The sequence below is a fragment of the Rhea americana genome, unplaced genomic scaffold (genome assembly GCF_003343005.1).
Source record: "Rhea americana isolate MKP2758 unplaced genomic scaffold, rheAme1 scaffold_131, whole genome shotgun sequence".
Taxonomy (NCBI): Eukaryota; Metazoa; Chordata; class Aves; order Rheiformes; family Rheidae; genus Rhea; species Rhea americana.
The window spans coordinates 2,200,847-2,215,121 of record NW_028185384.1 but is presented as its reverse complement, the minus strand read 5'-3'; positions in this window follow the sequence as shown (position 1 = coordinate 2,215,121).

Sequence of the window (14,275 nt, the reverse complement as noted above, 5' to 3'; positions counted from 1 at the left end):
TATACTTAAAAACGTTTAATTAAACATATTTCGAAGCCTTCAGCTGCATGATTTTTGTTGTTATTTAATTGCCTTGAATGCTCCCGTGTTTTGAGTGTGTTGATAATAAGCAATTTGCTCTGTTGCACTAGCAGCGCTAGCAGAGGGCCTTAGGAAGCCATTTGCTGGCCATACTTGTCTCTCATTTTTTGTTGTTCCTCCCAACCCCCTGTCACCYGGACTGTGGAGAGTGGCCCAGCTGTACATGCACAGCGCCCGGGCTCGGTGCTCCTTAATGCATTGCTGTACATTAAGAGCTGTGCAAATAGCTTTCTGGCTTCTACACTGAGGTAAATATTAATCTTTTTGCATGCACTCATGATGGAAAAACCCAAAGTAAATAGCAATATTAATAAACCTGTGTGATTTGGAGCACTGTGGCTAGCAAGCAGCRTGGTGCTGGGACTCCCTACCTGGCACGGCAGGTTTGCTGGTGTGACGTGGGTTTTCCTTGGGGGGCTGCCAGGAGCCGGCGGGGTGTTTTGGGTCTTCCTTACATAGGTGAGAGGTGTCTGGTAGTTTTCTCCCCTGAAGCCTTTCACATGAAAATGCAGCGAACGCTGCGTCKCTCCCATCGCGCTCCTTGGTGCGATGCCGGGAGTGTGAGCGGTCAGGTGTGCATCCTATAATGACTTAGACTCCAGCAGGCACTGCGTTGTTTTCAGTGTTAGTTGGAGGCAAYGTAGTGAAAAATGCGCAAAAGAGGAAAGAAAAGGCTCCTGGGCTGATGCAAGCAATCCCCTTCCCAACTCCGTGCAACGTTAAATGCTCTCCAGGAGAGGCTGGGATAAGATGATCGAGGCAGATCTGAGAACTGCCTGGAGTGTGCTCAGGATGTGAATTGGAGTGGAGGTGCCACGATGGAAACCGGAGTGAGAGCTGAGTTTTCATCCTGCWTGGAAGAACCATGCATGTTCGAATTGGTCATGCTGCTGTTGGTTATGCTGTAGACTTGCTGCTCCTTAAACAAGGGACACGTCCTGGCCACCGATGGTGGGTCCGTGCAGGTCTTTGCCTAGTGGGATGGGGTTTGTGATACCAGGATGGGGTTTGTGATACCAGGATGGGAGAAGCAGGGATAGTTTTGAGGTTGGGTAGTGATCTGCAAAGACTGCCTGTGCCAACACTAGACACATTGCTCTACAACGCTTTTCATTTTGAGCAGGGTCAAATAAYGGCTCCATTTAAAACTAAGATCAAATTATGACTTCCTTTGATCAGCCCATGATCRTTATTAGACATGAAATATGAATTGCTTGGCTCTGTTTCTGTGAAATCCTTTACCYTGATGGTATAAAAATGTCTCTGAGCCCCTTTTGCTCTCAAAATGGGGTTAAAGAGAATGCAAAAACTGATAAATTGGGAGTGGTGGGAATAKCTGGGCTTTGAAAATACCCCCAGTGATGGGGAATCACAGCCACAGGCCTGTGTGATGCCGCTGCCTTCTCACTCACTCCATGCCCAGCCCATCTCTTCCGCTTGGGAGGAAAAGCAGAAATCCAACCGTCCTCCAAATGCTGGGCTTTAAAATCATTTTTCTCTGTTCGAAGTGAACTCTGATAGTAGCAGGGGCACAAGGGCACTAGGGAGCTTTTTTGTTGCAGTCATCAGAGTGATGATTTTTGGAAGCAAACCCGTGGCTTGTGGTGGCTGCAGTGCAGCGCAGTGGAGACGCCAGCCCCGTRTCGTGGCGCCCACTCAACAGCTGGCAACGTGTCCCCTGTTTTAAATATGGATGTAACTGAGTTTCTCTGTTATTCCCTGTGTTTTCCTGTCAATAATGGTTTTCCGTTTTAGAGTGAAAGATGCATTTAGGAAGTCTRTTGGGAAGAAAAACGCCTGTTTCTGTTCAGCAGCAGTGTGAAGCTTGGTCACTGCTCCTGGGACATCTCTCCTTGGCCTGGGCATAGAYGCAACAGCCAGTGTGTGCTCCTACAGCGACCCAGGCAGCTGACGGTCACTAAAGCAGTGCAAAAATCAGCAAAAAATCAGTGCAAAAGTTACTACCAGCTGAACAACATGACCTTTGTGCTGGTGATGGGCAGGGAGCTCTGGAGGAAGGGACGGAGGTTTGGAGAAAGTATCTGTCTGGATCAACAGCTTTCCTGCTGTATCTGTGCTGATCAGCCTGGTGAGGTGCTCAGAACAAYGTCCTATGCTTGTACCACTGGAAATGTTTTAATTAAGTGGTGCAACCTGTGTTGCTAAGTGAATTAAAAATGCATATAAATATTTTCCCCAAACCTTTGCATGYGTTGGGCAGCAACGAAATATGTGGAACAAGCAATCCTTGCTTGCTTTTTTAGGATTAAAATATTTCCAGTTGCTGAAGTGAGACGGCAGGTGAGCCAGAGTGGCGKCCTCGGCGCAGCGACTGGCTAACAGAAAGGTATCAATCAGCCTCCCCGAATTAGCATTTCCCTGATAGCGATGCACAAAGCCTTTTAATGAGGCCTTGCAAGTCTCTGAGCTCAGAGTTTCTGCCGGCCCGTTCCTTAGCAACGGAGGCGATTGGCAGGCAGAAGGGGTTTGATGTACTCTTGCATAAAGGCTCCACAATGCTGGAAATTGCATGCAAAAATTAGGATAATTGTGTTTTGTTGTTTTGGCACAGAGTTCAAAGATAAACAAACCACCTTTAGGCCCGCAGAAGCTTCCTGTTTTCTTCTCGTTCCTTCCTCTCTTCTAGGAGAGAAGTTATCTGCTGAGGCTGGAGTTTAAATTAAACAGGCTTTTATCTGTTTTCTAGAAATTAACACGTTAGAGGAGACGACGGAGGATTTATCGATCCGTGTTAGAGAGGAGATTGAAATGAGGGGTGTGCCAGTCTCCAGGTTTCTGGCAGTGTCTCCCAGCTGACCAGGCTCTGTTCCTGCTGTGTCCCTCCTCCGCGGTGATGTTCCCATCTATCTCTCCACCTGTCCTTGGAAGATGCTGTCACTGTCCTACTCCATGCTGGGGGCTGAGCACAGGTTCCTTCACCGGGTGACACATCCCACCGGCTGGAGATGCCGGAGTGGGACATCACAGCCCATAGCGCTGGTCTCACACCGCCAATGCGCCAAGTCTTGACAGCCTGCTTGGGTGCAAGGGCYACAGAATTCCCACTCTCCTTTTTTTTCTGCCTGACCTAAAATGCACAGCTGAACCATGCCCTTCCCCTAGCAAACAGATGACCTGAAAACCTCCCTGGGCTGGTCCACGTTGGGTTGCATGGAGACAGATATTCTGCTGCTCTCCCTCTGTGGCTTCTACAGCTGTGAGAGGGAGATGCACACTGAGAGCTCTTGAAACCTGCTCTATTTTTAATGTCACTTGCATTTTTGGGATATACAATACTGCAATTTTGGGATATGGCTGAAGCCATCTTTCAGGGCAAGCCTATGTGAACTCTTGGTTAGATGCTGGCTGAGAAGAAGGTAATATTTTCCATCTGTAAAGTTTTAACATCAAAAATTGATTCTTTTTCTGCTTCCTAGGAGCAGAAGGGCTGGGATCCCTGCCGAGCCCTCGGGGTACAAAGACGTTCATCCTCCCCTGCTGCACAGCGTGAATTTCTCCCAAGGAGGCACTACTGCTCCTCTAGCACTTGTTTGAGGTGGGCATTGCGTGGTTTAACTTTGCATAGTTGCATTAACAGTTTGCAATGCTAATTTAAGGCAATGGTACCGTATACAGTAATTGCTGTGTGTTGTGGGAGCATGGGGGCCTGATCCGTGCAGTTGATACTCCTAGTTGATGCTGGGCCGTACTCTGCACCCATCAGTCGCCATGAGGTATCCAGCTTCTGCTCTCCGTTGCACAGCTCGTGACTGACATGCAGCTCTCCTGTGGCGATTTTTGCAGGAGCAGGAGGGGTTCCTCTGAAGCCTACGGTCTCACCAGCATCAGRGCTATCACGTGGATATTAAAACCATGTACCTGTTACCTGATGCTGCCAGCGGGTTGTGCCGCTCTCCTGTGTTATCTGCATGGCTGGCACGTGAAAACGCTGCCGTGGTCTTGCTCGTGCCACTGGCCACTTTTTGCCAGTCCAGCTCGCTGCTTCTCACGGCCGGTCGCCRGCGAGGAGCTCACGCCGTTAACAAGGTTGTTGTCCTCATTAACGCGCCTGGGTGCGACAGGCGGCCACCTGACGCACGCTGCCTACGCGTGGGAAATACGGCGTTGTCGAGACTTTGCTCGTAAGGAGGAAGCGCTTGGGCCCGACTCCGTGTCCGGATCCACGTGCACCACCCAGCGCTGGTTCCAGCACCGCGGCACGGCGTGTCTCGGGGCAGCATCGGAGCGTGGTCGAATAAACAGGAGGAAGACGTCTCTGCCCTTGCCAGGGCGGCCTCTCCTCCGTGGGAGCRCGGCAGAGCCCTGCCTGGGAGCCGGCACTGGTGAATAGTCCCTTTTCTTCAAGTTTTTCAACAGCCTCTTGGAGGCGCTGGACTAAGAGCAKCTCCTCTAGGCCAAGCAGCAGAAATCCTTTGGGCCAAGAGTTGCTGCTGGCTGTGCTTGCATGGGAATCTGCTGTATTTGCACTTGTGGTGCTGTCTCAGAACTGACTTTAAATGTTTTTTATTAAGAAGAGAATCCTTTTGTTCCGTTTTCTTCTTTTGAAGTATCAGCTCTGAGGTCCTTTTTGGATTTGAAGATTGTAAAGCATTATCCCAGCCAGGCAATGCTGCATTTTGGTCAGAATACTGACTTTTAATCCCTTAAAAACCCTTTTATATATTATTTGAATTTGAAGAGGTTTTATTGTTTATTTTTTCCAAAGGCTTTTTAGATTTTATTTTTTACTTTCAATTTTGTAAATAAAAAGTTTGAAGAGTAATATCATTTTATACGTAAAAGCTGTGAACCAGCCTCCAATTTTTGCAGTCAGTGAGCTTACTGAGATAGGGTTGCAGTGAGGATCATGAGCTGCTTGAAAGGAACCCTCTGGGTGACAGTGGCAGGGCTTTCTGCAGGGGCCTCTGATAATATTGAAGTCCAGACGACTTTTTTCCTCTCACCTATGAGGACGTGATAAACGTATGGAGCTTGCTTTCTGCTGGGGAGAAATACAAAGGGATTTCTTTTTCACAGTCGATGAAGTATCTGTTCATTTTTTCTTGTTCCTATCTCAATATCGCCACGTCGCTTTGATGGAGAGAGTTTCTGGAGCCGGCGAGCTCCTGCTCAGAAGGAGTCTGATACACCCATCGACTGCAAAATGCCAAAATTTGGAAACCTGGCTGTGTATTCTCAAGGAAAGTGGCATATATTTTGTTTGATAAGAAACTAGATGATAYGCTATTTGCCGTTTTTAATGCATCTAGATGAAACACGTTCTCTGACATTTCCCTCACTAAACTCCGTGGCTTAATATTCAGCAATCTACCCTTCATTATGTTAAACGCCTTTTAAGAAGTAACCGGAGTGCTATTCGGAGAGGGCCCACTGGCATGCAAAATGGCCTCATCCCCATAAAAATGCAAATTAGCTCTCTGGAAGTGTAGACCTAGCTCGTTTGTATAGAAAATAAAAAAGGGCTTCGCATAGAGCCCAGAGGAACTCAGCTAACAACAAGATGTTCCGTGGCATCAGCGGCCCTGTACGTTACTGCAAAGATAATTTCTCAGCTATTTCCTGAAGTTTCATTCGTATTTTTAACCCTGAATTCCCAAGCTGAGATGTGCGAGGAATACCAAGGGCTTGGCTTAAAGGTGGGAACAGAACTCTCTTCCCCGATTTCTCCCAGATTTACCGTCCAGGCTGTCGAGTGGAGACGAGTGAGGTGCTGCACGAGCCCGGGGCACCCTGGAAGTGCTGCAGAAGAGCAGGGCGTTTCAGTCCTCAGCGTTTTGTGTGTCCCCCGGGGACATCCCTGAGCTCCCAGTTGCCTTTCTGCAGCTGCAATCCATTTATACCTTTTCTTACCTCTTTTTGGGCATCGTTCCTGCTAATATTCAACATCCTATGCCAGATTTTCTCTTTGATTGTAACTATTTTACACACACACACATTTCTTTTCATTTTTGCTTGTTTTGTACTAAGGCTCTATGTCGAGCAGGAACCATCAAGCCAAAGTACTTGCTACAATAACTGCCTGGGCTATGGGCCAGTTTTGGATCGTGTTTTGGAAGCACTTTAAGGATCACAATACTCACAGAAGAGTTTCGCTGTGTCTTCACAGCCAGAATATACCTAATTTTTAGGACCAGAGGTCCTATTTGAACATCTAAAGTTTGATTCCTATTTCCATAATCAAACATCTCTATGACTGATCAGATCTTCAGAAAAGCTGGATACTCTGGGAAAATACAGTGAAGCAAATTTTGAACATTTGGCCATTTCATTGAGCTCCTAAATGCTGACTGCCCAGAGTTTTGAAGTCCTAGCTAAGATACTGCTGTGGTAATCATCATGATGATTATGAGAAAAATATGATGGTTACTTTATTAAGACTTTTACACTAGGTTGACCATCAACACCAGCATTCCCAAAGCATTTTCCGGTGTCCGGCTGGCTTGTCTACGGTTGCTCCAGTGAAGCACCAAGTCGTGCCATTTGGCTGCAGAAAACAAGATGAAATTTCTCATGGGATTGTGTTTCTCAGAATGTGTTGATTAGATTGTCTAATCACGGCATTACTTAAACTGGTCTTCATTTTCCTTCATTTGCTTTTATTTGCTTGAGGCAGATATCACCAGGGATTTCAAACCATTTTTGTAGGGCAATCCTGAGCTTGTTCAGTTCCAGGTTGCTTGTTTTAGTTGGTTTGCTTTGGATAGTAGCATACAGAGCCTCCTTCGAAGGCTGGTGGCAACACTAGAGCAGAGTGCAGGACCTAGCCTTCCGACATGGCCTTGGAGAGGGGGATAGGACAGAAGGGTGTCAGGAGAAATGACTTCCAAATTTATTGTATTTCTGGTGTTGGCCATGAAACTTTTCTCATGCTATTAGCTGGGATCCATCTGGAGCCTTCTATTTAGAGAATAATTTYGATCCCATCTTTGCTTCTATTGCTTTTCATCGATTTGTCAGGTGAAAAATGTTCTTTTTTTGATGTTCTTGAGATCCACGCATATGATGAAATTGGCCTCTGCTTATTCCACTTTCATCATAAATGAACCTGTGCAGCAAGCCCATGATCCATTCTTTCAGATATTTGGTTCAGCTCCACTTTCAGACCTTTCATAATTCAATAAATAATCGGAAAGGTCTGGCTCTCGGCAGATGTCTATCTCTGGTATCACATTAGGTAAACGTAGCATATTTCAAAAAGTCAGGCTGAGTCTGTTTCTCCTGTGTCTCTTCACAACACCAGTGATATTTTTAAAATATGTCTCTAATTTTGGTGCTGCATCTTTCCTTGTCTTCTCATCTATGCTTATCTGTAGAAACATATAACAAAAACCCAGAGCAAGACCAGCCCATGGTAGGCTTTGAAATGGGTGGAGCAAAACTGTTGGTATATACTTATAAAATCTCTATTTAGTATTGAAAATAGACTGAATGAAGACTTTAAAATATGATGGGTAACATGTACATGTGCTGAAACTGCAGAGTGAAATGTGGTTTCATATCCTCCCCTGCAGTATTGGTGCTCCAGAGGTCTCAGCCCAGAAGCAGGTAACTGTAGCTCCAGTAAGTCCACGGGGATATGTCTATCCTGCATGCTGCAATGCATGGTAGAGGTACCCAAGCTAATTTTAAACAGTCTAACTCAGCACTGAGAAACGTGCAAAATGTATAGAAACATTTGCAATGGATTAGATGAAAAATTCACCATCCTGTCTCTGACAGGACCAGGAGTGATGTCCAACATGAGTCCATCGTTGGTAGGAAGGATTCAGTCTCCTGCTTTGGAGCAGGTCGCTGTGACAGTGTGGAGTCCAGCCTGGGTGAATTCGTCCTGGTGGGAAGAGACGAGCTCACTGGGGCTAGTCTTTGAATTTAACAGCCAGCTTCCACCAAATTTGAAAGTGGGGTTGGCTATATGGGAGAGGCTGAGGCCAGGGGAAATAAATCCATTTAAAACTAGTCTTTACAAACTCTTCTAAGAACTGCTTTTTAATTCCAAATGCAGCACGGCTGCACAGTTATACAGGTCAGCGGCTCCCTAGCTTTATGGCAGGAAGGGGAAAAAGTGCTATTGTGATTGCAAGACTTAGATCGAACAGTCTTTGCTGAGGTGAGTAATTATGTCTATTACTGCATTCAGTGAGGTAGTGCCAGAGACAACGCTCGGGGTGAAGGTCAGGTTGCATTCGGTGCCCTRCAGACCCATTAGAAAACCGAGCCTCAAAGAATGTGCAGCTCCTGCAAACACTGATGAAAACTCGTCACTAGGCGTGTAAAGATTTAGTAAATCAGAACAGATGCAATCTGCTGCAAGGTAACGTCTGCTGGGCCAACAAGGTACGAATATTCATTTGAGGCCCATCAGTCATGAAGAGGGTGGGGAACTGCATGATCACCCAAGAACAAAGTTCATTGCGTGCTTTACAAAACAGTGACTTGATCTTCATGAAGAAATATGATCACAGTCTATCAAGCTTTTTTCCGAGGTACTTTGAACAAAATAATTGAGCAGGAAAACCTCTTGGGCCTTCATTTCTCAAAATATTAAAATTGTAATGTAAATTATCTTATGCCTGGAGCAAAAAACTTATAAAATGTCAGGGTTGTCATGGTTTTAAATACACAAGCAGTCAATCCTTTGTCAACTCATATTGGAATTCTAGTCATCCAGATAAATCGTTCCTTCACACAGGCACACACGTATAGACACATATATGGGGCTTTTTTTGATGAAATAATGAGTTTGCTCCTCAAAGGTTATTGCAGAGAAGCATAATTCCTGGCTTCTAGAAGCATCTGCAGAAGAAGCTGGCTAATATCTTCAGAGCAAATCCACCTGGGTGTGGAGAACGTATTTATGTAAAAAGATTTGACTGTGTAAAATGATTTATGCTATCGCATCCATTTATGTTTTTGTCTTGGTGTAACTAATGGAGACAGCAGCAGACCGTGATGGAGGAACATTAAAGAAGCACAGACTGTCTTGATCCAAATAATAGATCTTTATAAAAATCCAGTTGTGAGCAAATCTTTGAATACAAAACTTGTCTTGGGGTGGATTGTGATTCAAATGATGCAGACAAATAAAAAACTTTTGCCTCCTTCTGAAGACTCACTGGGACCAGATTCCAAGGCACCATCTGCACTGGTACATGGGACCATGCTGGGGTACAATTTTATAGCCCGGTAGCTGTCAGCAGTAGAATTAATCTACGCGAGAGGGGATAGTTTGGTGTTGCTGCAGGCCAATAGTTGTTTACTGTGTCCCAAGAGAACACAGGGAAAAGGAGATGAACTGTACTTGGATGCAGCTGGGATGATGGTTACTGAGTGCTAGCCCTGGACTGAGACAACTTAAGTTCAGTCTGGCCTGTGTCTGGAAGAACAGGGAATCTTTTTTACAACTAGAACTAATTTATTGTAGATTTATAGACTGTAMAAATACTTTATACCTGCTGATAGAGAGATTTCCTAGGATCTGATTAATGAATGTGCAGATAGATTTATCATAAAATTGCAGCATTGCACTTAGCATGGGATAATTTGTATTTGTTCATCATGTTTTTGGGTCATTTTTGAGGGAGAGATATCTATTCAAATTTGAAGMGAAGGTGTGTACAGGTAACTTAGTGTGTGCATATAAGAATCAGTCCCATATGGTTGCAGAACACCAGGGCTCAGTAAGCTCAGGGGAGAATATTTTTCTAACTATAATGTTGCAACATATTTTTTGTAGCTCTGTTGGAAGTTAAGCCAAAGTTAGATGAGATCAACGGGAATCTTAATCAGAACCAGTCTGGCAAGGACATGACAATGATGAAATTCATGTCAAACAAAAAAATCTGCTTTGGGGGTGGTTTATATCTCATTTGACGTCATCGACTAGATGAAGGCTTCTTTGGTTGCTTGTCTGTGTTACTCATCTGGGATCTCCAACGGGTGATGGTGAAAAGTAGGCTTGTGCGAAGACGTTTCCTTCCATCCTACCATGGTACTACCAAGGATTAGAGGCGAACGCACAGAAGACATCCGGAGGAGCCCCRACTCTCCTGCTCGGCAGTGCGTCTAGGAAACCCAGGTTTTGCATTGCTCTGTGCCTGTTTGTTTACAGTTCCCCTTCCACCGCAACCAAGGGTCCAATTTAATCTACCCTTCCTTGTATTGCCRGTTAAAAGGGAGGATCAGAAAGACTGCAGCACGCAATCTGCTTGTTTATGCGTCATGGAGTCCGTAAGCACAAAATGGCATTGCTTCAGCTATACTCGGGCCCCGCGGCATTGCTGTTTGCTTGAGCTAAGAAGCTCTCAAATAGATGCTGTTATCTTTTGAGGTATGTGTCTCACGCTGTTGACCGTGGAGCCAGCCTGGTCCACAGGTTTTTTGTAAAGSTCTACCTTTCAATGTCTAAAGCAGGAGAAGAGGAATCCCACTCTCAAACTGCTGGTATCTAGGGGTGGACCATGGTCCTAGGAGCTGCGCAGTGGCACCCTGCCTAACGCAACTCCAGATCCAGGGGGGACACCTCAAACTTAATGCAACTGAAGTTGTCCTGCCAGAGTGCCACTGCTGCTGACAYGGGCAGTACAAGCCCTTCAAGCTGCTACACAAATCTCGCCTTACCAGAGCAGCACACGCAATGGCAACTGAAATCACTAGAGGTTTTCTGAAGAGAGTGATCCTGAGCAGGGCAGCATCGACCTGTGTGGAAAGCACCATACGACAGCCTATGTTGATGTGTTATTGAACCAGTTGTAATTATTGTGTCAAAGAAAGCCAATTTGTACCCCAGCAGCTTGACACGTGGTTTTAGACGGCAGCAGCCTTTCCTTCAGTAATTGAAAAGGTTGTTCTTAGCGTGCTTTGTCCGAAAATGACATTCTCGCCCACGGCGTCGAAGTGACTTACATTCGCTCTGGAGCTAAACGGATATTGTCAGGTCCAAGCCGACAAGTCATTTTCTTCTTTCAGAAGAAAAAATCTCATTAGCTGCCGCAGTGGCAGGTTGCGGCCCTGGAGCACGGGCAACGATGCTGCTCGGGGAGGGTGCTGCACACCAGTCGAGGGTGCCCRGAGGTAGGTGCTGGGCAGTGGGCAACCCCAAGCCATTTGCCTTGCAGAGAGGAGGGAGACATAAAGTGACTTTGGAGCTCCTGGAGCACAACTAATTTGCAGAAGGACTTAGAGGCAGAGCAGTGATCTGTCCCTGTGAGCCTGACCCCATTCCTCCACCTTGCTGCTTTTCCAGATTTTATTGGCAAAGCAGCATTGTGAAAGCATGGACAAAAGGTCTGCAATGAAAACTTCCTTATAAGATTGCATATACTTCCCCTGTAAATATAAGAATATTTTAGCTTTAGCCTTTTGAGGAGAAATTTGGAAAACATGTCAGACTCCTAAAAATAAAACATTTCACAAATCAGCAGCTTTTTAAGGGAATACTTTTCCTTTGTGCATTGCTTGCATGATTTTATTGGAACATCTATCATAAATACTGTTCTTTTCTATTTTCCCAATAGATTTGTTTTTTATGGGCTTATTTATTTRTTTAAAAAAGCAAAGCTRAACCCTTTCTGGCAGGCCTGGGTGAACAAGAGAGAGTGGACAGAAATTGCATCCTGGGATGTTCAGGTTGGACATTGGGGAAAATGTTTTCAGGAGGAGGGCGGTAAAACATGGAGATGAGAGACCAAGTTGGTGGTGACCTTCTGTCCTGGGCGCCTGGACAATGCTGTGGCTGGCCTGGTCTGGGGCCAGCACACCTCCCAGGGACCTTCCCAACCAACATTTCTGTGACTCTGTGAAAATGGGCCGATGTTTGGATGAGGTTCGGGAGAGGAAAGATAGAAAGAAATTGAAATTTTATTTCTCTGTAAAGTTGGGTCAAAATTCCAAAGACCACGACTCTTCTGTCACACAGCCAAGTCAGCTGCCAAGGACTGACAAGGATATTCCTGACCATGGTGCAGGCTTTTGAGTTTTCTGTAGCTTTCAAAGCACAGAGAATTAGTTTAAACTGTAATCAGCCTGCTTGAATTTCTCCCTGATACGGTCTTCCTAGATATTTGCACTCTTTTTTTTTAAGCATTGTTTGAGTGTCAATCTAGTTTTAAAGAGAAGTATGCTGGATTGTTGGTGTGCTTTTTATAGGAAAGGTTAGATTGTAATAAAAAATGCATAGAGTTTCCTTTTGCTTTAATTAGACCCACCTCTGGGGTTTTGTACATTAGTTAGAGCACGTCTCCCTCCGGCTGTCAGCAACATAGAGAAGACTCTGCCTTTCTCTTATAAAGTTGGACAAGTTAATTATATAAATACAAGATACAGGAATTGTTCTCTCTTTTCAATACAGATAAGTACTGACATATCTGCACCAAGCAGTTGGGAAGTGTTAAGAGTTCATTATTGACAGTGTCTGTATTTGTTCTAAAATAGCAAAGCTTATTCTTAAGTATACCAATGAAAAGTACAGAGAAAAAAACACATACATGACAAAATTATAGAAACAGAACAAGGATCTGCAAAAGGTTCATGGTTTACCACGTCTAAGGAGACAACATGTCAGAAAGTGCCAGCTGCTATTAGGCCAATATTTATATTTCATTTGTTATTCCTAAATGTTGGAGAAGAGAGGCAAGAACCAGGTGTGAACGAAACAATTTAGCATGGATTGTGATTTCCTTATGTTGATACTGGCACTTTTCCTGCAACAGAGCTGCTAATATGCTGCAATGTTTAATATAAACCCAGCAAAATAATATACGGGGACATGGCTAGCAAGAGCGGAGGGGTGGTAAGGTGCATCATTACCTGCTTTCTCTTAYGAGAAGCAGTAAATCCAGGCGCAAGGCTTTTGGGGGGCTTTCTCCTCTTCACCATTTTTTCTCCTCTGAGGCCTCTCTTTGCATGTAACGGAGATACAAGCATGTGAAAGCAGGGAGAAGTGCATCATCAGAGCACAAAAGTCATGTTTAGCACTTCGGTAAGAAAAGAGCAGCCTGTAAAGACAGAAAGTGCCGGTGTACAAGCTTGTGGGATAAACCAGTTGTGTCATGTCCTGTTCAGAACCAAAGTGCGAGCTGCTGGCTTTCGAAGCTGATATGCTTTTTCTGATTATTAATTTATAAACTTTCACCTGAAATTGGAACATACACATCACACAGGAGGAGGAGCACACAAAGGGAAATCCATATTCTTCTGACAAAAGACTGAAAAGGAAATAGATATGCTATTACTCCAGTTCTTTGATGTCTGCAGATGATAGTGAGCACAGAGCCGCTGGATGTGTTTCTGTAAGAACGTACGTGTGGCACTGGGAGGGGAAATGTCATACAGGGATCCTTGTCAGCAGGCTGGGAAAGCATAGATGGGTTTCCCGGTGCCACTTGCAGCATCCTTGCTTTAAGTGTTGACTATCCTTGMTAGTATTCTGATAAACTTGCTTTTTCTGTGGGGATTCGTTATAAAGATGTGCTCTAGGTGTTTGTTTCAAGGCCACAGCTGACCTGGAGACAGAGCACAGAGATATTTGAATCAGTGGCAGCTGTGCTAATGTGGATGGGATGCAGGTGTCACCCCTTGTGGTATTTAAGGCTTTCTGGTCTTAGCTGATATTTCTGTGCTGTGTGGGCTGATGTGAGCCCTGGTTTCTGGGTGCTGCTCTGTTCTGCAGAACATGGATTTAGCCTGTGGTTGTCCCTAGGCTTCAGACTGGCTGGACCACAGGGATTTCTGCCATGGCTTGATGATCTGCTGGAGTGCAGTGTTTCAGCCTCCTGGTTGTCCTCCTGTGGAGAAGATATCTCTATAATTGGCTGGGGGAATGGTGAAAAGGAGCCTTCAGGTAATAAGGGSTTTCCTTCTATGACCCTTCTTGGTGGACTTTTTGCTTTTGAYAAGATGTGTGTGAGATGTTGTCATAGGTGAAAATCAACCTCTTGGACCATGGTTATGTGTGGGTGTCAAGCCATGCTTTGCTTGTGCTGTTGTGCAGTTTCAGAGCTTTGGACAAAGACCAGAGCTTGACTGTGATAATAACTTTATTAGTGGCATTGTCCCCCTTGRACCCCCTAGTCTAGGGGTAATGGTACCTTGTGGTTGTCTGTTGCAGTAGTTTCTCTGGTGAGAACTGCTTAARTTCAAGTTTGTGCAAGTTGTCTGGAGCTTCTCAAGAGTTAGA